Here is a 25,572-nt window from a genome sequence, read left to right as displayed (position 1 = left end):
AGAATGTTTCTTTTATAAAAGTGTTACTTTCATCAAAAATGATTTTATGCATAAATAGATACGTAAAAGAATATTTTTTAAATTATAAAAGTGTTACTTTCATCAAAATTAATTTTTATGCATAAATAGATACATAAAAGAATTTTTCTTATTATAAAAGTGTTACTTTCATCAAAATTGATTTTTATGCATAAATAGATGCATAAAAGAATATTTTTTTATTATAAAAGTGATACATTCATCAAAATTGATTTTTATGCAAAATTAGAAGCATAAAAGAATATTTTTTTATTATAAAAGTGTTACTTTCATCAAAATTGATTTTTATGCATAAAAGAAGTTGTTTATTAGTATAAAAGTGTTACTTTCATCAAAATTAGATTTTTATGCATAAATAGATGCATAAAAGAATTTGTTTATTAGTATAAAAGTGTTACTTTCATCAAAATTGGATTTTTATGCATAAATAGATGCATAAAAGATTTTTTTTATTAAAAAGTTACTTTCATCAAAATTAATTTTTATGCATAAATAGATGCATAAAAGAATTCTTTTATTATAAAAGTGTTACTTTCATCAAAATTGATTTTTATGCATCAATAGATGCATGAAAGATTTTTTTTATTATAAAAGTGTTACTTTCATTAAAATTCATTTTATGCATAAATAGATGCATTAAAGAATTTTTTATTATAAAAGTGTTACTTTCACCAAAATTAATTTTTATGCATAAAAGATTTTTTTTAATTTTAAAAATGTTACTTTTATCAAAATTAATTTTTATGCATAAATAGATGCATAAAAGATTTTTTTAAATATAAAACTGTTACTTTCATCAAAACTAATTTTTATGCATAAAAGATTTTTTTTAATTATAAAAGTGTTACTTTCATCAAAATTAAATTTTATGACTAAATAGATGCATAAAAGATGTTTTTTATTATAAAAGTGTTACTTTCATCAAAATTGATTTTTATGCCTGCATAAAAGAATATATTTTTTTATAAAAGTGTTACTTTCATCAAAATTGATTTTTATGCATAAATAGATGCATAAAAGAATTTTTTATTATAAAAGTGTTACTTTCATCAAAATTAATTTTATGCCAAAATTAGATGCATAAAAGAATATTTTTTATTATAAAAGTGTTATTTTCATTCAAAATTAGATTTTTATGCATAAATAGATGCATAAAATAATATTATTTTATTATAAAAGTGTTACTTTCATCAAAATTGATTTTTATGCATAAAAAGAAGCATAAAATAATATTCTTTTATTATAAAAGTAATACTTTCATCAAAATTGATTTTTATGCATAAATAGATGCATAAAAGATTTTTTTCATTATAAAGTGTTACTTTCATCAAAATTGGATTTTTGTGCATAAATAGATACATAAAAGATTTTTTTAATAAAACTGTTACTTTCATGAAAATTAATTTTTATGCATAAATAGATGCATAAAAGAATTTTTTATTATAAAAGTGTTACTTTCATGAAAATTAATTTTTATGCATAAATAGATGCATAAAAGAATTTTTTATTATAAAAGTGTACTTTCATCAAAATTGATTTTTATGCATAAATAGATGCAAAAAAGAAATATTTTAATATGAAAGTGTTACTTTCATCAAAATTGATTTTTATGCATAAAAAGATGCATAAAAGAATTTTTTTAATTATAAAAGTGTTACTTTCATCAAAATTGAGTTTTATTTTTATGCATAGATAGATGTATAAAAGAATAGATGTTTTTTATTATAAAAGTGTTACTTTCATCAAAATTGATTTTAATATATAAATAGATGCATAAAAGAATTTTTTATTATAAAAGTGTTACTTTCATCAAAATTTATTTTTATGCATAAATAGATGCATAAAAGAATATTTTTTTATTATAAAAGTGTTACTTTCATCAAAAGTAGATTTTTATGCATAAATATATGCATAAAAGAAAATTTTTAATTATAAAAGTGTTACTTTCATAAAAATTTTATTTTTATGCATAAATAGAAGCATAAAAGAATATTATTTTTATTATAAAAGTGTTACTTTCATCCAAATTGATTTTTATGCATAAATAGATGCATAAAAGAATTTTTTATTATTATAAAAGTGTTACTTTCATTAAAATTGGATTTTTGTGCATAAATAGATGCATAAAAGATTTTTTATAAAAGTGTGACTTTAATCAAAATTGATTTTTATGCATAAATAGATGCATTAAAACATATTTTTTTATTATAAAAGTATTACTTTCATCAAAATTGATTTTTATGCATAAAAGATTTTTTTATTATAAAAGTGTTACTTTCATCAAAGTTCATTTGTATGCATAAATAGATGCATAAAAGATTTTTTTACTATAAAAGTGTTACTTTCATCAAAATTGATTTTTAAGCATAAAAGATTTTTTTTATAAAAGTATTACTTTTATCAAAATTAATTTTTATGCATAAATAGTTGCATAAAATAATTTTTTTAATATAAAAGTGTTACTTTCATCAAAATTGATTTTTATGCATAAATAGATACATAAAAGAATTTTTTTTCAAGTGTTACTTTCATCAAAATTAATTTTTATGCCTAAATAGATGCATAAAAGATGTTTTTTATTATAAAAGTGTTACTTTCATCAAAATTGATTTTTATGCATTAATAGATGCATAAAAGAATATATTTTTTATTATAAAAGTGTTGCTTTTATCAAAATTAATTTTTATGCATAAATACATGCATAAAAGAAGTTTTTATTATAAAAGTGTTACTTTTATCAAAATTGATTTTTATGCATATATAGATGCATAAAAGAATTTTTTTTATTATAAAAGTGTTATTTTTATCAAAATTAAACTTTTAAGCGTAAATTTATGCATAAAAGAATATTTTTTTAATTATAAAAGTGTTACTTTCATCAAAATTGATTTTTATGCATAATTAGAAGCATAAAAGAATATATATTTTTTTATAAAAGTGTTACTTTCATCAAAATTGATGTTTATGCATAAATAGATGCATAAAAGAATTTTTTATTTATAAAAGTGTTACTTTCATCAAAATTCGATTTTTGTGCATAAATAGATGCATAAAAGATTTTTTTTTTCAGTGTTACTTTCATCAAAATTGAGTTTTATGCATAAATAGATTCATAAAAGAGTTTTTTTATTATAAAAGTGTTACTTTCATCAAAATTGATTTTTATGCATAAATAGATGCAAAAAAGAAATGTTTTTAATATGAAAGTGTTACTTTCATCAAAATTATTTTGTATGCATAAAAGATGCATAAAAGAATTTTTCTAATTATAAAAGTGTTACTTTCATCAAAATTGAGTTTTATTTTTATGCAAAATAGATGTATAAAAGAATATTTTTTATTATAAAAGTGTTACTTTCATCAAAATAGATTTTAATGTATAAATAGATGCATAAAAAATTTTAATATTAAAAGTGTTACTTTCATCAAAATTCATTTTTATGCATAAATAGATGCATAAAAGAATATTTTTTTATTATAAAAGTGTTACTTTCATCAAAATTAAATTTTTATGCATAAATATATGCATAAAAGAAAATTTTTAATTATAAAAGTGTTACTTTTATAAAAATTAATTTTTATGTATAAATAGAAGCATAAAAGAATATTGTTTTTATTATAAAAGTGTTACTTTCATCCAAATTGATTTTTATGCATAAATAGATGCATAAAAGAATTTTTATTATTATAAAAGTGTTACTTTCATTAAAATTAGATTTTTAATCATAAATAGATGCATAAAATATTTTTTTTATAAAAGTGTTACTTTAATCAAAATTGATTTTTATGCATAAATAGATGCATTAAAGCATATTTTTTTATTATAAAAGTGTTACTTTCATCAAAATTAATTTTTATGCATAAATAGATGCATAAAAGATTTTTTTTATTATAAAAGTGTTACTTTCATCAAAATTAATTTTTATGCATAAATAGATGCATAAAAGATTTTTTGTTATAAAAGTGTTACTTTCATAAAAAATGATTTTTATGCATAAATAGATGCATAAAATAATTTTTTATTATAAAAGTGTACTTTCATCAAAATTAATTTTTATGCATAAATAGATGCAAAAAAGAAATATTTTAATATGAAAGTGTTACTTTCATCAAAATTGATTTTTATGCATAAAAAGATGCATAAAAGAATTTTTTTAATTATAAAAGTGTTACTTTCATCAAAATTGAGTTTTATTTTTATGCATAAATAGATGTATAAAAGAATAGATATTTTTTATTATAAAAGTGTTACTTTCATCAAAATTGATTTTAATATATAAATAGATGCATAAAAGAATTTTTTATTATAAAAGTGTTACTTTCATCAAAATTTATTTTTATGCATAAATAGATGCATAAAAGAATATTTTTTTATTATAAAAGTGTTACTTTCATCAAAATTAAATTTTTATGCATAAATATATGCATAAAAGAAAATTTTTAATTATAAAAGTGTTACTTTCATAAAAATTTATTTTTATGCATAAATAGAAGCATAAAAGAATATTATTTTTATTATAAAAGTGTTACTTTCATCCAAATTGATTTTTATGCATAAATAGATGCATAAAAGAATTTTTTATTATTATAAAAGTGTTACTTTCATTAAAATTGGATTTTTGTGCATAAATAGATACATAAAAGATTTTTTTTATAAAAGTGTTACCTTAATCAAAATTGATTTTTATGCATAAATAGATGCATTAAAACATATTTTTTTATTATAAAAGTGTTACTTTCATCAAAATTGATTTTTATGCATAAAAGATTTTTTTTATTATAAAAGTGTTACTTTCATCAAAGTTCATTTGTATGCATAAAAGATTTTTTTACTATAAAAGTGTTACTTTCATCAAAATTGATTTTTATGCATAAAAGATTTTTTTTTATAAAAGTGTTACTTTTATCAAAATTGATTTTTATGCATAAATAGTTGCATAAAATAATTTTTTAATATAAAAGTGTTACTTTCATCAAAATTGATTTTTTGCATAAATAGATACATAAAAGATTTTTTTTTCAAGTGTTACTTTCATCAAAATTAATTTTTATGCCTAAATAGATGCATAAAAGATGTTTTTTATTATAAAAGTGTTACTTTCATCAAAATTGATTTTTATGCATTAATAGATGCATAAAAGAATATATTTTTTATTATATAAGTGTTGCTTTTATCAAAATTAATTTTTATACATAAATACATGCATAAAAGAAGTTTTTATTATAAAAGAGTTACTTTTATCAAAATTGATTTTTATGCATATATAGATGCATAAAAGAATATTTTTTTTTATAAAAGTGTTATTTTTATCAAAATTGGACTTTTAAGCGTAAATTTATACGTAAAAGAATATTTTTTTAATTATAAAAGTGTTACTTTCATCAAAATTGATTTTTATGCATAATTAGAAGCATAAAAGAATATATATTTTTTTATAAAAGTGTTACTTTCATCAAAATTGATGTTTATGCATAAATAGATGCATAAAAGAATTTTTTATTTATAAAAGTGTTGCATAAATAGATGCATAAAAGATTTTTTTTTATAAAAGTGTTACTTTAATCAAAATTGATTTTTATGCATAAATAGATGCATTAAAGCATTTTTTTATTATAAAAGTGTTACTTTCATCAAAATTGATTTTTATGCATAAATAGATGCATAAAAGATTTTTTTTTATTATAAAAGTGTTACTTTCATCAAAATTGATTTTTATGCATAAATAGATGCATAAAAGATTTTTTATTATAAAAGTGTTACTTTCATGAAAATTGATTTTTATGCATAAATAGATGCATAAAATAATTTTTTATTATAAAAGTGTACTTTCATCAAAATTGATTTTTATGCATAAATAGATGCAAAAAAGAAATATTTTAATATGAAAGTGTTACTTTCATTAAAATTGATGTTTATGCATAAAAAGATGCATAAAATAATTTTTTATTATAAAAGTGTACTTTCATCAAAATTGATTTTTATGCATAAATAGATGCAAAAAAGAAATATTTTAATATGAAAGTGTTACTTTCATCAAAATTGATTTTTATGCATAAAAAGATGCATAAAAGAATTTTTTTAATTATAAAAGTGTTACTTTCATCAAAATTGATTTTTATGCATAAATAGATGCATAAATGAATTTTTTTTCAAGTGTTACTTTCATCAAAATTGATTTTTATGCCTAAATAGATGCATAAAAGATGTTTTTTATTATAAAAGTGTTACTTTCATCAAAATTGATTTTTATGCATTAATAGATGCATAAAAGAATATTTTTTTATTATAAAAGTGTTGCTTTTATCAAAATTGATTTTTATGCATAAATACATGCATAAAAGAAGTTTTTATTATAAAAGTGTTACTTTTATCAAAATTGATTTTTATGCATAAATAGATGCATAAAAGAATATATTTTTATTATAAATGTGTTATTTCTTATCAAAATTAGACTTTTATGCGTAAATTTATGCATAAAAGAATATTTTTTAATTATAAAAGTGTTACTTTCATCAAAATTGATTTTTATGCATAATTAGAAACATAAAAGAATATATATTTTTTTATAAAAGTGTTACTTTCATCAAAATTGATATTTATGCATAAATAGATGCACAAAAGAGTTTTTTATTTATAAAAGTGTTACTTTCATCAAAATTGGATTTTTGTGCATAAATAGATGCAGAAAAGATTTTTTTTTAAGTGTTACTTTCATCAAAATTGAGTTTTATGCATAAATAGATGCATAAAAGAGTTTTTTTTATTATAAAAGTGTTACTTTCATCAAAATTCATTTTATGCATAAATAGATGCATAAAAGAATTTTTTTTATTATAAAAGTGTTACTTCCATTAAAATTGATTTTTATGCATAAATAGATGCATGAAAGATTTTTTTTTATAAAAGTGCTACTTTCATCAAAATTTATTTTTATGCATAAATAGATGCATAAAAGAATTTTTTATTATCAAAGTGTTACTTTCATCAAAATTGAATTTTATGCATAAAATAATTTTTTTAATTATAAAAGTGTTACTTTCATCAAAATTGATTTTTATGTCTAAATAGATGCATAAAAGATGTTTTTTTTTATAAAAGTATTATTTTCATCAAGATTAATTTTTATTCATAAATAGATGCATAAAAGAATATTCTTTTATTATAAAAGTGTTACTTTCATCAAAATTGATTTTTATGCATAAATAGATGCATAAAAGAGTTTTTTTTTAAGTGTTACTTTTATCAAAATTGATTTTTATGCATAAATAGATGCATGAAAGAATTATTTTTATTATAAAAGTGTTACTTTCATCAAAATTGGATTTTAATGCAGAAATAGATGCATAAAAGAATATTTTTTTATTATAAAAGTGTTACTTTCATCAAAATTGATTTTTTTGCATAAATAGAAGCATAAAAGAATAATTTTTTATTATAAAAGTGTTACTCTCATCAAAATTAATATTTATGCATAGATAGATGCATAAAAGATTTTTTAAATTTTTATAAAAGTGTTACTTTCATCAAAATTGATTTTTATGCTTAAATAGATGCATAAAAGATTTTTTTATTATAAAAGTGTTTTTTTCATCAAAATTGGATTTTTGTGCATAAATAGATGCATAAAAGATTTTTTTTTTATTATAAACGTGTTACTTTCATCAAAATTCATTTTTATGCAGAAAAGATTTTTTTATTATAAAAGTGTTACTTTAATGAAAATTGATTTTTATGCATAAATAGATGCATAAAAGAATTTTTTTATATAAAAGTGTTACTTTCATCAAAATTGATTTTTATGTATAAATAGATGCATAAAAGAATTTTTTAATATAAAAGTGTTACTTTCATCAAAATTGATTTTTATGCATAAATAGATGCATAAAAGAATTTGTTTTAATTTTAAAAGTGTTACTTTCATCAAAATTGATTTTTATAAATAGATGCATAAAAGATGTTTTTTATTATAAAAGTGTTACTTTCATCAAAATTGATTTTTATACATAAAAGAATATTTTTAGTTATAAAAGTATTACTTTCATCAAAATTGATTTTTTATGCATAAATAGATGCACAAGAGAAATTTTTATTATAAAAGTGTTACTTTCATCAAAATTGATTTTTATGCATAAATAGATGCATAAAAGAATAGTTTTTTATTATAAAAGTGTTACTTTCATCAAAATTATATTTTTATGCATAAAAGATTTTTTTATTATTATAAAAGTGTTACTTTCATCAAAATTGATTTTTATGCATAAGTAGATGCATAAAAGAATTTTTTTAATATAACAGTGTTACTTTCATAAAAAATTGATTTTTATGCATAAGTAGATGCATAAAAGAATTTTTTTAATATAAAAGTCTTCTATCCTTTTAAACATGCCACCTGGGAGAAAGAAGCCGAGCTATTGCGCGATTACCTCCAATTTGCGAGATGAGGGCATCTGGTGTTTTTCAAGTGGGAGAGAATGTAAGATTCCTCCTCAACCTCTCAAGAAGTCCAGTATCTTCCCCTATAATCAAATCCCTCTTCAGAAATATAAGAGATCTTGTTTCTACCTGTTTTAGCCTAGAGAGAGAAAATCTTCTAGAGAGAGATGATTCGGTTTTTAAATATTTTTGGATGGAAAAATATCTCATCTTATTAAAATAAATTCCCCCAAAACAGAAGTTCAAAAAGAATTTCATAAGGTGCATTAGAAACAAATTATAATCTGTTCAAAAGGCCTTATCCTAAGGGTCCAGATTTTTTGAAAATTTTAGAGTAAGGTTTTGAGGGGCCAATAAGATTAATCCAAACGTAGGGAGGAGGTAAATTGAAGAAATAAAGAAAATCATCCCAAAAATGAGTAAATACTCACATAAGATGAAGAGTGGACTAAGGACCAAAGGAAATACTAAAAAAATGAATTTTTGACACCTCAAAGTGGGGATTCCCCCTCATGAAGTAGACGCCTTTTTCTTATCATTGCTTTAGAATTTTAAATCAATAAAATTAGATATTTATCTCTCCTCTCTCCTAATTCAAAATTGGATCCAAAAAGTGAACTCAACTGACCCAAAAATGGTCAAAAATTGACCAAACTGATCTGGAAAATTCTAGAATCAGTTTGCTTGGTTAGAAGCTCACTTTTTCCTATAAATAGAAGCCTCCCCATTTGTGAAAGCTTAATAGTATTTTATGCACTATTACTCTACTCCTCCCCAGAGCCAAAAATAGTGAATCTATTGATAATTCATTAGTTTTTGACCATTTCCTCTTCAAAAGAATTGATGGCCACTTTTGTTTTGCAAACAAGAGTAGATCCCTCAAACCATCAAGCCAAAGGAAAGCTCACAAAAATTCATGTAAGCTATAGATCCTACTTTTTCTTTATTCCATTTAATGGTTTTCTAATTTTTATTTTCTTTAAAATAAAAAATGACGTTATGCCTTGTTGGAAAGGCTTTCCCCCTCTCTTCATTCTTGAATTCAGTCTTTCTTTATCCTAGATATGTAATCAAATTGTTAGAATTAAAGTTTTCATATTGTTTCTCTTTAAAAAGTAGAATTTGATTAGTTTAGAATGCTTTAAACCATTTGGGATAATTTCTAAGTAACTTGAGAATGAAAAAAATTGAAAAATGGTCAGCCATACAAAGGAGGTTATGGCAAAATTTTGTGAAATAAGTTTTATCTTTTGTTATTCAAAAAGAGTAATCCCCACCATTTGTGTATTCTAAAAGTGTTATTTTCTTTCTAGGCATAGAAAAATGCATATTAGAAATATTTTTATTATAAAAGTGTTATTTTCATTAAAATTCATTTCTATGCATAGAAAGATGCATACTGGAGAATTGTTTTTATTCTAAAAGTATTACTTTCATGAACATTATTTTTATGCATAAATAGATGCATAAAAGATTTTTTTTATTATAAAATTATTACTTTCATCAAAATTGATTTTTATGCATAAATAGATGCATAAAATAATATTTTTTATTATAAAAGTGTTACTTTCATCAAAATTAAATTTTATGCATAAATAGATGCATAAAAGAATTTTTTTATTATAAAAGTGTTACTTTCATCAAATTTGATTTTTATGCATAAATAGATGCATAGAAGAAATTTCTTATTATAAAAGTGTTACTTTCATCAAAATTGATTTTTATGCGTCAATTGATGCATAAAAGAATTTTTTTATATAAAAGTATTACTTTAATCAAAATTGATTTTTATGCATAAAGAATTTTTTTTATTATAAAATTATTACTTTCATCAAAATTGATTTTTATGCATAAATAGATGCATAAAAGATTTTTTTTTATAAAAGCATACTTTCATCAAACTTGATTTTCATGCATAAATAGATGCATAAAAGAATTTTATTATAAAAGTGTTACTTTCATCAAAATTAATTTTTATGCATAAATAGATGCATAAAAGAATTTTTCTATTATAAAAGTGTTACTTTCATCAAATTTGATTTTTATGCATAAATAGATGCTAGAAGAATTTTTTATTATTATAAAAGTGTTAATTTCATCAAAATTCATTTTTATGCATAAATAGATGCATAAAAGAGTTTTCTTATTCTAAAAGAGTTACTTTCATCAAAATTGATTTTTATGCATAAAAGAATTTTTTTATTATAAAAGTGTTACTTTCATCAAAAATTATTTTTATGCATAAAAGATTTTTTTTAATAAAAGTGTTACTCTCATCAAAATTGATTTTTATGCATAAATAGATGCATAAAAGAATTTTTTTTAAAATAAAAGTGTGACTTTTATCAAAATTGATTTTTATACATAAATAGATGCATAAAAGACTTTTTTTAATTATAAAAGTGTTACTTTCATCAAATTTGATTTTTATGCATAAATAGATGCAGAAAAGAATTTTTTTATTATAAAAGTGTTACTTTCATCAAAATTAATTTTTATGCATAAATAGATGCATAAAAGATTTTTTTTATTCGAGGACGAGGACCTACTTCCGCCTGCCAACTACCAAGAATCCGGTGTGCGGACGAGGACCTGCTTCCGCTTCTGCTACCAGGAATCTGATGTGCGGAGGGGACAGTGGGATCTCACAGTTGGTATTAGAGCCAGGTTTGATCCTGGGACCTGTGGGTTATGGGCCCACCATGCTTCCGCTGCGCACGTACAACAAAATGCCAGCTCTTGAAGCCATCGAACTCAAGGAACAGCTTAGACAGTTGTTAGAACAAGGGTTTGTAAGACCCAGTGTTTCACCTTGGGGTGCGCCAGTTCTCTTTCAGAAAAAGAAAGATGGAACGCTAAGACTCTGTGTGGACTGCAGAGGTCTCAATAATCAGCTGACAGTTTTTAAGAATAAGTATCCTATCCCCAGAATTGATGAGCTTCTGGACAGGCTAAGTGGAGCCCAAATCTTCACAAAGATGGATCTCAAATCAAGGTATTATCAGATCAGGATTAATGAGCAAGATATCCCAAAGATAGTCATCAATACTCGGTGGTATGGGCATTATGAATTCACTGTCATGTCGTTTGGATTGATAAATGCCCCAGCTACATTCAATCGCCTAATGCAGGACATTCTCAGCGAATACTTGGATGATTTTGTTCTTGTTTTCTTTGGTGATATTCTGATTTACTCAAAGAATGCAGCTGACCATGAAGCTCATGTCAGAAAAGTTCTTGAGATTCTAAGGAAGCACCAACTCTTTGCAAAAAAAAGAGCAAATGCACTTTCTCTGTCAACCATGTTGAATACTTGGGCTTTCTGGTATCCAAAGATGGAATTTCTTTAGATTTTGCAAAAGTCCAAGCAGTCATAGATTGGCTTGAACCAAAAACAGTGAAAGAAGTCAAGGGATTCTTGGGATTAACTGGCTGCTGGTATAGAATTTTTATACCAAAGTAGGCTAGCTTCCTCCCTCCTGACTAATGTTCTCAAGAAGAATCCCCATTTCAATGGTCTGCCAGGTGCCAGAGTGCTTTTGATAAGCTGAAGACCGCCTTGGTAACCAATCCCATTCTGAAGTTGCCAGATTTCTCTCTAACCTTTGAGGTAATAACTGATGCCAATGGTTTTGCCCTGGGAGGTGCACTCATGCAGGAAGGTCATGCAGTGGCCTATGAATCCCGAAAACTCAGAACGTATGAGAGGAATTATGCTGTCCATGACCTGGAACTACTTTCAGTAGTATATGCCCTGAAGTTGTGGAGACATTACCTATTGAGTCAAAGATTCACTTTGATGACCGATCATCAAAGCTTAAAGTGGATCTTCACTCAGAAGGATCTCAACATGCGCCAAAGAAGGTGTAAGCAAACCCTGTAGAAATTTGATTTTGAAATCAAGTACCACCCAGGTGGCAAAAAAAATGTGGTAGCACATTCCCTCAGCAGAAAAGCCTCCTTGCTTGCATTTACTGTAGTGTCAAATCCTTTGATTATTGAAGCAAGAGAGAAGATCATGCAGGATAGATTCTTTGGCCCTATTGCTACCCTACTTATGCAGGAAAGCAAAACTCCACATGAGTTGAACCGAGTTCAAGGGTACAACCTGGATGATGGAATTATGTATTATAATCGTAGGCTATGCATTCCCAATAATGAGGGAACTAAGGGTCAAATTCTGAATGAAGCCCATGACAACCTTATTGCAGGACATCTAGGTTGTTTCATCAAAACCTACATGTCTGTGAAGAAAAGCTTCTTTTGGCCTGGACTAAAAAAGGATGTACTTAATCATGTACGTCAATGTCTGACATGTCAGAAAGACAAGGCCGAGAGAGTAAAAATGCCTGGGAAGTTACATCCATTAGACATCCCCCAGATGAAGTGGGAATGCATCAGTATGGATTTTATTACTAGATTCCCTTCAGTGCAATCAGGTTACAACTCCATCTTCGTGGTAGTTGATAGACTAACCAAAGTTGCCCATCTGATTCCAGTAAAAGAAACGTACACTAAAGTGGATGTGGCCAGAGTGTTCGTCAAGAAAATCTTCAGATTGCATGGCCTACCCAGAAGAATAGTAAGTGATCGAGACCCCAAATTCACGTCAAGATTTTGGACTGCATTTTTTGAAGCAGTAGGAACTTTCTTGGATCTCAGCACAGCTTACCACCCCGAGATCGACGGTCAAACACAAAGGGTAAACCAAGTAATCGAAGATGTACTTCGATCATGCTGCGTGGCAAGGAACCCAAGAAGTAGCTAAGTTATCTGCACCTAGTCGAGTTCGCCTACAATGCTTCTTATCACCGAAGTTTTGGGATGAGCCCTTCCAAAGCACTATATGGACAAGATTGCTTAACTCCATTAACTTGGTCCGACCCATTGATTAGGGTCGAGATGTCCAAACAGATGCTTGACGACATGGAGCAACAGATGCAGTCAATTCACAAAGATATAAAAGCTACCCAAGATAGACAAAAATAGTAAGCAGATAAGAAGAGGACAGACAGAAAATTCGAAGGGGCAGATATGGTCTTCATTCGAGTACGTCCCAAAAGAAGTTCTCTATCTCTTGGGAAGTACAAGAAGTTATCTCCCAGATATTGTGGGCCATATCTGATTACAAAGAAAGTAGGTGACTTAGCCTACGAACTTCTTCTGCCTCCTCATCTCTCAAAGTACATAATGTATTTCATGTCAGCCTACTTAAAAAGTATGTACCAAGCCCAAATCATGTGCTTGATGATGAAATCTTAACTTCTTCAACACCCAAGGGCATGGAACTCCAACCTAAAGAAATCCTTGATGTTCGAGAGAAGGTTATCAGGATTAGAATTCTGAGAGAATTATTGGTTAAATGGAAGTTCTATCCTTTTGAGCATGCCACCTGGGAGAAAGAAGCCGAGCTATTGCGCGATTACCTCCAATTTGCGAGATGAGGACATCTAGTGTTTTTCAAGTGAGAGAGAATGTAAGATTCCTCCTCAGCCTCTCAAGAAGTCTCTTCAGAAATATAAAAGATCTTGTTTCTACCTGTTTTGGCCTAGAGAGAGAAAATCTTCTAGAGAGAGGTGATTCTGTTTTTAAATATTTTTGGATGGAAAAATATCTCATCTTATTGAAATAAATTCCCCCGAAACAGAAGTTCAAAAAGAATTTCATAAGGTGCATTAGAAACAAATTATAATCTGTTCACAAAAGGCCTTATCCTAAGGGTCCAGATTTTTTAAAAATTTTAGATTAAGGTTCTGAGGGGCCAATAAGATTAATCCAAATGTAGGAAGGAGGTAAATTGAAGAAATAAATAAAATCACCCCAAAAATGAGTAAATACTCACATAAGATGAAGAGTGGACTAAGGACCAAAGGAAATACTAAAAAAATAAAATTTTGACACCTGGGGATTCCCCCTCATGAAGTAGGCGCCTTTTTCTTATCATTGCTTTTGAATTTAAAATCAATAAAATTAGATATTTCATCTCTCCTCTGTCCTAATTCAAAACTGAATCCAAAAAGTGAACTCAACTGACCCAAAAATGGTCAAAAATTGACCAAACTAATCTGGAAAATTCTAGAATCAGTTTGCTTGGTTAGAAGCTCACTTTTTCCTATAAATAAAAGCCTCCCCCTTTGTAGAAGCTTAATATTGTTTTATGCACTATTACTCTACTCCTCCCCAGAGCTAAAAATTGTGAATCTATTGATACTTCGTTAGTTTTTGATTGTTTCCTCTTCAAAAGAATTGGTGGCCACTCTTGTTGCAAACAAGAGTAGATCCCTCAAACTATCAAGCTAAAGGAAAGCTCATAAAAATTCATGTAAGCTATAAATCCTACTTTTTCTTTATTCCATTTAATGGTTTTCTAATTTTTGTTTTCTTTAAAATAAAAAATGATGTTATGCCTTGTTGGAAAGGCTTTCCCCCTCTCTTCATTCTTGAATTCAGCCTTTCTTTATCCTAGATATGTAATCAAATTGTTAGAATTAAAGTTTTCATATTGTTTCTCTTTAAAAAGTGGAATTTGATTAGTTTAGAATACTTTAAACCATTTGGGATAATTTCTAAGTAACTTGAGAATGAAAAAAATTAAAAATTGATCAGCCATACAAAGAAGGTTATGGCAAAATTTTACGAAATAAGTTTTATCTTTTGTTATTCAAAAAGAGTAATCCCCACCGTTTGTGTATTATAAAAGTGTTATTTTCATTCTAGGCATAGAAAAATGCATATTAGAAATATTTTTATTATAAAAGTGTTATTTTCATTAAAATTTATTTCTATGCATAGAAAGATATATACTGGAGATTTTTTTTTATTCTAAAAGTATTACTTTCATGAAAATTATTTTTATGCATAAATAGATGCATAAAAGAATTTTTTTTATTATAAAAGTGTTACTTTTATCAAAAATGATTTTTATGCATAAATAGATGCATAAAATAATTTTTTTTATTATAAAAGTGTTACTTTCATCAAAATTGATTTTTATGCATAAAAGAATTTTTTTATTATAAAAGTGTTACTTTCATCAAAATTGATTTTTATGCATAAATAGATGCATAAAAGAATTTTCCTTTTATAAAAGTGTTACTTTCATCAAAATTGATTTTTATGCATCAATTGATGCATAAAAGATTTTTTTATATAAAACTGTTACTTTCATCAAAATTGATTTTTATGCATATATAGATGCATAAAAGAATTTTTTAATTATAAAAGTTTTACTTTCATCAAAATTGATTTTTATGCATAAATAGATGCATAAAAGATTTTTTTTCTTATAAAAGTGTTACTTTCATCAAAATCGATTTTTATGCATAAAAGAATTTTTTTTATTATAAAAGTGTTACTTTCATCAAAATCGACTTTTATGCATAAATAGATGCATAAAAGAATTTTTTTTATTATAAAAGTGTTACTTTCATCAAAATCGATTTTTATGCATAAATAGATGCATGAAAGAATTTTTTTAATTATAAAAGTGTTACTTTCAGCAAAATTGATTTTTATGCATAAATAGATGCATAGAAGAATTTTTTATTATTATAAAAGTGTTAACTTCATCAAAATTGATTTTTATGCATAAATAGATACATAAAAGAATTTTTTTATTATAAAAGTGTTACTTTCATCAAAATTGATTTTTTTGCATAAATATATGCATAAAAGAATTTTTTTTATAAAAGTGTTACTTTCATCAAAATTGATTTTTATGCATAAATAGATGCATAAAAGACTTTTTTTTATTAATAAAAGTGTTACTTTCATCAAAATTGATTTTTATGCATAAATAGATGCATAAAAGAATTTTTTTATTATAAAAGTGTTACTTTCATCAAAATTGATTTTTATGCATAAAAGAATTTTTTTATTATAAAAGTGTTACTTTCATCAAAATTGATTTTTATGCATAAATAGATACATAAAAGGATTTTCTTTTATATATAAAAGTGTTATTTCCATAGAAGTTGGATTTTATGCATAAATATGCATACATAATTTTTATATCAAAATAAGAGTTCCCTTTAATCCTATGTTTAAATCCCATGAATATTGGTAAATAAATAAGTAAATACTCTGTGAGAGAAAATTCTACCGTTTCCCATTCTCTAGGATGGTAATGAGAAAATTCAGAAAAACTATCGAAGTCGAAATTTTAGATAAATGATTAATTTATTTCTCATAGGAATTCGTGATTAGTTTTGAATTCAGTTAAGCAAATACTCAATGAATGAAATTCTGTAAAGTAGTAATTGAAATATTACTCTTCTAGAACGATAGTTCAGGGAGAACCTTTCCCCAGAATCAAACCCTATGACCAAGACATAACTCCTTCGTCAATTTCAAGAAAAGACGATGTGACTAGTTCAGAAAAATTCACTCAAATCACCCACCGAATCTGAAATCAAGTTAAGACACTTTGATTCGGATCTGAGGATCAAGGTTACAGAATTCATGAAATTCTATTGGAATTCAGACCTACGATCAGAAAGTCTTGGGATATGGATTTAAGATATACTCATTATATTCAAAAGAAAATCAAAAATGAAAACTTGCATAGAAACCCTGTTTTCTTAAAGGACTGTCTTACGCCAGAATGCTGGAGGGAGCATTTGGTATATGTGTTTTTCTAAGGGAAGTTCGGTTGCAACAGCTGGCGCAGAGTGTTCAAAGAACGGCTCACGCGGCAAAAACCTACCCACGTCTTGACCAGCCTTGGTATGGTGAAAAATGGTACGATGGGTGAGGGCCGACGAAGCGGTCCCCCTGAGTGAAGTGCCAGGACACCTAAGGAGGATCCTGGAGGGTTCTGACCAGGCGATGCACAAGCTCGCAGTGCTTAGGACACCCATGCGTATGTCGTGGAAGATATATATTATATGATGGACCAATGTTTATATATATTGCTGACCAGCTGGTCTCAACGGAGAGTCCAGAGTGATACTGTTTTTTTGTGAGAAACAAGGATTGGATGGGAATTTTGAGCAATGACATCTGTAAACCAATAATTGTTTGTCAATGGATTGTTTTATAAGTTAAAGTTTAAAGAGGAGTGTGTGTCTATCTGTATTCTAAAGCAAAAGTTAAGAAAGGCATTCAATTATGGGTGGGTGAGTACTTGTCTGGTCCTACCAATTCCAGTGGTTGGGCGGTGGCTAACCCATGTGCCGGATGAGGCTGGAATCAATAGAGTTTTAATAATAAAATGATTAATAGTAATACGTTTAGAACTCGAGTAGTTAAATAAAAGCCTGAAGACTTCTCTAATGAATAGTTCAACGGCTATGCCTGATTCAATTAGGAAAAAAGCGTTGATCCCTTCAAGTTAAGTTTGTAATAGTTTCCCTTCTATCTGGTTTATTCAGATGAAGGCTAGTTCAGTATCTTAACCTCGTTAGAAAAATTCGTTAAGAAATTTAAAATGGTGCAATCGTTCCTGTTTTTTTGGGCATGGGAAATTTTCTCGGTTTCGGTTTTCGGAATGACCACCAGCTTAGTCTCGTGCCGAGACATTCGAGGACGAGGCCTCGAGTGGGAAACCCTGCCCCGCACATGAGGGAGCTGCTTCTGCTGCCAGCTACCGGGAATCCGATGTGCGGAGGGGGTAGTGGGATCTCAGCCATCGAACTCAAGGAACAGCTTAGACAACTGTTAGAACAAGGGTTTATAAGAGCCAGTGTTTCACCTTGGGGTGTGCCAGTTCTCTTTCAGAAAAAGAAAGATGGAACGCTAAGACTCTGTGTGGACTACAGAGGTCTCAATCACCTGACAGTTAAGAATAAGTATCCTATCCCCAGAATTGATGAGCTTTTGGACAGGCTAAGTGGAGCCCAGATCTTCACAAAGATAGATCTCAAATCAGGGTATTATTAGATCAGGATTAATGATGAGCAAGATATCCCAAAGATAGCCATCAATACTCTTCGGTATGGACACTATGAATTCACTGTCATGCCGTTTGGATTGTCAAATGCGCCAGCTACATTCAATCGCCTAATGCAGGACATTTGCAGAGAATACTTGGATGATTTTGTTCTTGTTTTCTTTGATGATATTCTGATTTACTCAAAGAATGCAGCTGACCATGAAGCTCATGTCAGAAAAGTTCTTGACATTCTAAGGAAGCACCAACTCTTTGCAAAAAAAGAGCAAATGCACTTTCTCTGCCGACCATGTTGAATACTTGGGCTTTTTGGTATCCAAGGATGGAATTTCTCTAGATTCTACAAAAGTCCAAGCAGTCATCATAGATTGGCCTGAACCAAAAACAGTAAGAGAAGTCAGGGGATTCTTGGGATTGACTGGCTGGTATAGAATTTTTATACCAAAGTATGCTCTCATAGCTTCCTCCCTAACTAATCTACTCAAGAAGAATACCTTGTTTCAATGGTCTGCCAGGTGCTAGAGTGCTTTTGATAATCTGAAGACCGCCTTGGTAACCAATCTCGTTCTCTGAAGTTGCCAGATTTCTCTCTACCCTTTGAGGTAGTAACTGATGCCAATGGTTTTGCCCTGGGAGGTGCACTCATGCAGGAAGGTCATGCAGTGGCCTATGAATCCCAAAAACTCAGAACGCATGAGAGGAATTATGATGTCCACGACCTGGAACTACTTTCTTAGTATATGCCCTGAAGTTGTGGAGACATTACCTACTGGGTCAAAGGTTCACTTTGATGACAGATCATCAAAGCTTAAAAAGGATCTTCACTCAGAAGAATCTCAACATGCATCAAAGAAGGTGGATGCAGACCCTGCAGGAATTTGATTTTGAAATCAAGTACCGCCCAGGCAAAGAAAATGTGGTAGCAGATGCCCTCAACAGAAAAGCCTCCTTGCTTGCAATTACTGTAGTGTCAAATCCTTTGATTATTAAAGCAAGAGAGAAGATCATGCAGGATAGATTCTTTGGCCCTATTGCTACCCTACTTATGCAGGAAAGGAAAACTCCACACGAGTTGAACCGAGCTCAAGGGTACAGCCTGGATGATGGAATTATGTATTATAATCGCAGGCTATGCATTCCCAATGATGAGGGAACTAAGGGTTAAATTCTGAATGAAGCCCATGACAGCTTTATTACAGGACATCCAGGATTCATCAAAACCTACATGTCTGTGAAGAAGCTTCTTTTGGACTCAGGACTAAAAAAGAATGTACTTAATCATGTACGTCAATGTCTCACATGTCAAAAAGTCAAGGCCGAGAGAGTAAAAATGCGTGGGAAGTTACATCCATTAGACATCCCCCAGATGAAGTGGGAATGCATCAATATGGATTTTATTACTTGATTCCCTTCAGTGCAATCAGGTTACAACTCCATCTTCGTGGTAGTTGATAGACTAACCAAAGTTGCCCATCTGATTCCAGTAAAAGAAAAATACACTGCAGTGGATGTGGCCAGAGTGTTCCTCAAGGAAATCTTCAGATTGTATGGCCTACCTAGAAGAATAGTAAGTGATCGAGACCCCAAATTCACGTCAAGATTCTGGACTGCATTTTCTAAAGCAATAGGAACTTTCTTGAATCTTAGCATAGCTTACCACCCCAAGACCGACGGTCAAACAGAAAGAGTCAACCAAGTAATCGAAGATATACTTCGGTCATGCTATGACAGGGAACCCAAGAAGTGGCTAAGTTATCTGCACCTAGTCGAGTTCGCCTACAATGCTTCTTATCACCGAAGTATTGGGATGAGCCCTTTCAAAGCTCTGTCTGTATGGAGACAAGATTTCTTAACTCCATTAACTTGGTCCGACCCATTGATTAGGGTCGAGATGTCCAGACAGATGCTTGACGACATGGAGCAGCGGATGCAGTCAATTCGCAAAGATATAAAAGCTGCCAAGGATAGACAGAAACAATATGCAGATAAGAAGAGGACAACAGAAAATTCAAAGAAGTAGATATGGTCTTCATTCGAGTACGTCCCAAAAGAAGTTCTCTATCTCTTGGGAAGTACAAGAAGTTATCCCCTAGATATTGTGGGCCATATCTGATTACAAAGAAAGTAGGTGACTTAGCCTACGAACTTCTTCTGCCTCCTCATCTCAAAGTACATAATGTATTTCATATCAGCCTACTTAAAAAGTATGTACCAAGCCCAAATCATGTGCTTGATGATGAAATCTTAACTTCTTCAACCCAAGGGCAGATGGAACTCCAACCTGAAGAAATCCTTGATGTTTGAGAGAAGGTTCTTAGGAAGAGAATTCTGAGAGAATTATTGGTTAAATGGAAGTTCTATCCTTTTGAAGATGCCACCTAGGAGAAAGAAGCCGAACTGTTGCGAGATTACCCCTAGTTTTTTGCGAGATGAGGACATCTTGCGTTTTTCAAGTGGGAGAGAATGTAAGATTCCTCCCCACCCTCTCAAGAAGTCCAGTATCTTCCCTTGTAATCAAATCCCTCTTCAGAAATATAAAAGATCTTGTTTCTACTTATTTTGGCCTAGAGAGAGAAAATATTTTAGAGAGAGGTGATTTAGTTTTTACTCTTGTCGCAAACTAAGTCAAGTAAGCTTAATACCTACACATGCTAAAATTTTAGGTTTTCTCTACCAAGGAGCTAGCAAATATGCCAAGGACAAATCTTGCAGAGTCTAAACATGGGAGATGGATGTGGTGGGAGAGGGTCATAACAAAAAGATAGCATTATATGATGCATGTGTGTTAGACATGGCCAACTCTCTATTGCAAAGTGCAAAGAAGCATGCATACATATTGGGAAAGCATGTAGGATCTGGACCTAATCTAGAGACATTGATAGCCAGGATTGCTAATAATAGGAATGTCCATCACATGCAATTGAGATGGATGTGGTGGGAGAGGGTCATAACAAAAAGATAGAATTATATGATGCATGTGTATCAGACATGGCCAACTCTCTATCTTCTTTGCAAAGTGCAAAGAAGCATGCATACATATTGGGAAAGCATGTAGGATCTGGACCTAATCTAGAGACATTGATAGCCACGATTGCTAATAGGAATGTCCATCACATGCAATTGAAGTAAATCGCCTTGTGGAATGTCCATCACATGCAACTGAATGTCCATCACATGCAACTGAAGTAAATCGCCTTGTGGAAGGAGCATTGGTGGAACTCTAATGTATCAAGACACTCAGGTATTAGAAGGAGATAGGGAAATTGTACATCACAAAAAAAGGCCATTTCATGTGGTTAATGTGAATGATAATATTTTCCATCATCCCAAATATAATTATGAAAATGAAAATAGACAGCCATGGGGCCAACCAAGGAGAATCTTTTTCATAGAGAAAGATACAACGCTTTAACATGATGACACACTTGCAGCACAACTTTGTTGTACGTTGGATGGAAGGTGTGTTACGAAGCAATCTATTTACAAACACAGTGGGTAATTTTAGGAGGACACCTTTAAATAGTCAGGTGAAATGCCTAGGGTGGATCATTGAAGGATCAATGTAAGATCCCCATCCCCATCGCGCAACGGATTCTAGGTGCTAGCAACAGCGGAAGTAGCACATCTTGCATGGGGCAGGGTCCTACACTCGGGGCCTCACCCACGGATATCCGGACAGGTAACTAATTCCTCGGTTCTTCCAAAACTGAACTTAGAAAAACTTCCCTTGCCCGGAAAGCACAGGCGATTCCTCCAGGATAAAAATTTTACTCTGATGTAGTCAGGGTCATTACTGACCAAACTAATCCAACCGAACCTAAAGTCACTTGGTCAAATCAAGGAAGAAACTTGCACTTGGATCATAGAGATCAACGCTTTTTTCCCCATCGAAAGGCACAGCCGTTGATTCCTTTTTCCAAGAACAATTACTATTTGGGATTTACTTCATCTAGCGTACTACAATAGAAATTGAGCCTCATTTTACGGATCCATCAATCTAGCCTAACCCCATCCAGTCTCATGGGTTAGCCAACCGCCCAACCACTGTAGTGATGGGATCCAATTTAGAATTTGGTTAGGGTTTGTCCCGGGTACCAGGGAAAAGAGTTCCCAGGCCCCCTAGCCGGATGTTCATCCAAACTTAAAACTAGTCACACACATATCATTTATTCACATCCCAATTCACATATCCCAATTCACATGTCATCACATCTCATCCATTCACTCATATCGACGTCTCATCATTTCACATACACATTCGCATTCATTATTCCACATACACATCCACATTCGTACATCCATATCCATACATCCAATTCCACATCCGCATTCATACATATACATCCATACATCCACATTCATACATCCATATCCACATCCACATCCATACATTCATTTCCACATCTACATCCACATCCATACATCCATTTCCACATCCACATTCATACATCCATATCTACATCCACATCACATTCCATATTTACATCCATACATCCACATTCATACATCCACATCCACATCCATATTCATACATCCACATCCACATCCACATCCATACATCCATATCCACCTTCCACATTCATACATCCATATCCACATTCCTGTGAGAAAGAAGAGATGAGAGAAGAGACAATGTACTCAAGAACTCATCAATGAACCACTAGCCAACTTGATTAGAAATGAACTACAATGCCTCATATATATAGAAAAGTTCCTCCACCCAAAAATGTGTGTAAATAGGAAAAAATGGAAATGAATGCTATAAATCCCAAAAATGCCTAGAGGCTAAAGAGTGTGCCAGTAGCGTGACACCATCTAGAGATGACACCTATCCAACACCTCCTCTTTAGGTCCAGATGGGAGGACCAATGCCAACGCGCTGAAGAAGATAATCCAAGGTAGGTCGAGGAAGAGGCTTAGTAAACAAATCAGCAACATTATCTTTGGTAGGACAATACTCAAGCTGAATGTGACCTTCAGAAATCCAATCACGAACAAAATGAAAATGAACATTAATGTGTTTGGATCGTCCTCGAATAACTGGATTTTTGGCTAAAGCAATAGCACTCTGTGAATCTGAGTAGATGAGTGTCGGAGTAGATGAACATCCAAGGTGATTCAGAATTTGAGAAAGAGCATCAGACTTCTTAGGTAAGAAATAAACCCATGATTTGCGAGAGAAGTCATCCACAAGAAGCATATAATACTTGGATCCACCAAGCGATTGTACTTCCATAGGTCCTGCAAGATCAGCATGAATAAGCTCAAGTATGCGTGTGGCCCTATGAGTAGCCTCCTCTGGAAAAGAAGCCCGATGTTGTTTTCCTTGAGCACAAGAAGAACAAATATAATGGCGAGGTTTCTAAAGCTTTGGTAGACCTGTAACCATGTCATGTGAGACAAGATGTTACAAAGTAGCAAGAGGAACATGGCCAAAGAGGAAATGCCATAGATCACTATCTTCATTAGAAACAAGTGCTTTAGGAGAAGCAAATAATTGATGAAGATGAGACTCATGTGGTGGCAACTGTGCTATAAAAGAGCTTATATGATAAAGCCCAGCATTTTAATAACCATGTGCCACATAAGAAAGTGACTGTCTATCAATGATTTCAAGAAAGTGACTGTCTATCAATGATTTCAATCACTTCATCATCAAAGTAAACCCCAAGACCTTTAGAAGTAGCCTTAGAGATAGAAAATAATTTGGCAGACATCTTAGCCACATGCAAAACATCATGTAAGATAGCATCTCCAAAAGAAACATCACTAATACCAATCACAGGGAGAGACAAAGCATCACCAATGTGTACTGATGAAGAGATAGACTTATAGTTTTCCAATAAGGAAGAACTATTCGTCATGTGAGAGGTAGCACCACTATCGACAATCCACTCATCCATAGTATGCGTATCAAGATCTTTGATTACCACAAGTGATGTGTCACATGAAGAAGTAGAAGACATAGCAACATATGTAATCTTGGCGTTACCGTCTTCCTTCTTGTCTTTGTTTTTGTCGTGATGAGAAGATGTTGATGTAGAAGAACCCTTAGATTTGGATTCAAGTTCAGCTTTTACCTTCTTGGATGCCACCTTCTTAGCAAAACAACGATCCTCCGTATGGCCACTACGACCACAGAAAGTGCACTCCTTGGAAGAATCCTTTGATTTGTTCGTGTCACCTTTGGTTGAAGAATCTTTAGCATTGGAGCCTTTGCGTTGATCATTCCCCTTGCCTTTGCCTTTGCCTTTGCCCTTTCCTTGGCTTACAAAAGCCGAGTCCTTTTTGTTTTGCTTGCGAGTAAGGCACTTATCATGAAGAAGACCCATAGTCTCTTCAAAAAGAAAGATTGTGACATCTACTAACCAAATATGTGGTCTGCTTCACTTCAGTCAAAGGGCAAATATCCTCTGTTTTAGTTTTTATGAAAAGTCTACTATGTACTTTGACCCTCCAAACGATATCCAATCCTTGTGTTATTTAGCTTGTTTGAGAACACTATCCAATGAACACCCTAGATCTCAAAAACTCCATGTGTATATCAAGTTGTCGAAGACCTACATGCAATAGGATATTGCCAATTTGACCTAGAATTTGGACTCCGATTTTGATGCTTGATAGCTTGACTTAAAGCTTATGGAGTATGATTCCAAGCTATGTAATCACTTTTAATTTAGTCCTTCTGTAGGTTTTTGATTTAATCTAACATTATCAAGTCAAGTGTGCGAAGAGAAACCACAAAAAGTTTGCCATAATTTCCCTAAAAATCTAAGCACATTTCAATTTGCCAACATTAAGTCATTATTCTAATAGGCATCCAAAAGTATGCAATTACCAAACAATGGCCAACTCTCAATGCCTAACCATCTCATGTATACATCTTGCTACCAAGTATAACCACATGTAGTCCATCTCAAAGCCCAACCAATTGCAATGCTAATGATTTGTCCACTAGTGCTCAAGCATAGGCACATGACCCAATGTATACATTGTACATGTGTCCCATCATTGTCATGTGATTAATAAGTGACCAATTTAAGAAGAAGTCGATGCCATGCGGCTACTTTCATTGCCTCCTCTCCAACTCACCTTATCCTCCTCCTTACCACTTTTCCAAGGCACTCATGGGGCAAGGAGGATTCATGAAAGCATTCCCCCATGGCTTCCTCTTACTCCTCTAGCCATGGGTACTCCTCTTCCACAAACT

Source organism: Cibotium barometz, chromosome 2, assembly GCF_041138505.1.
Source record: "Cibotium barometz isolate CiBa-2024 chromosome 2, ASM4113850v1, whole genome shotgun sequence".
NCBI classification, from domain to species: Eukaryota; Viridiplantae; Streptophyta; class Polypodiopsida; order Cyatheales; family Cibotiaceae; genus Cibotium; species Cibotium barometz.
Note: the sequence above shows the minus strand (reverse complement) of the source record.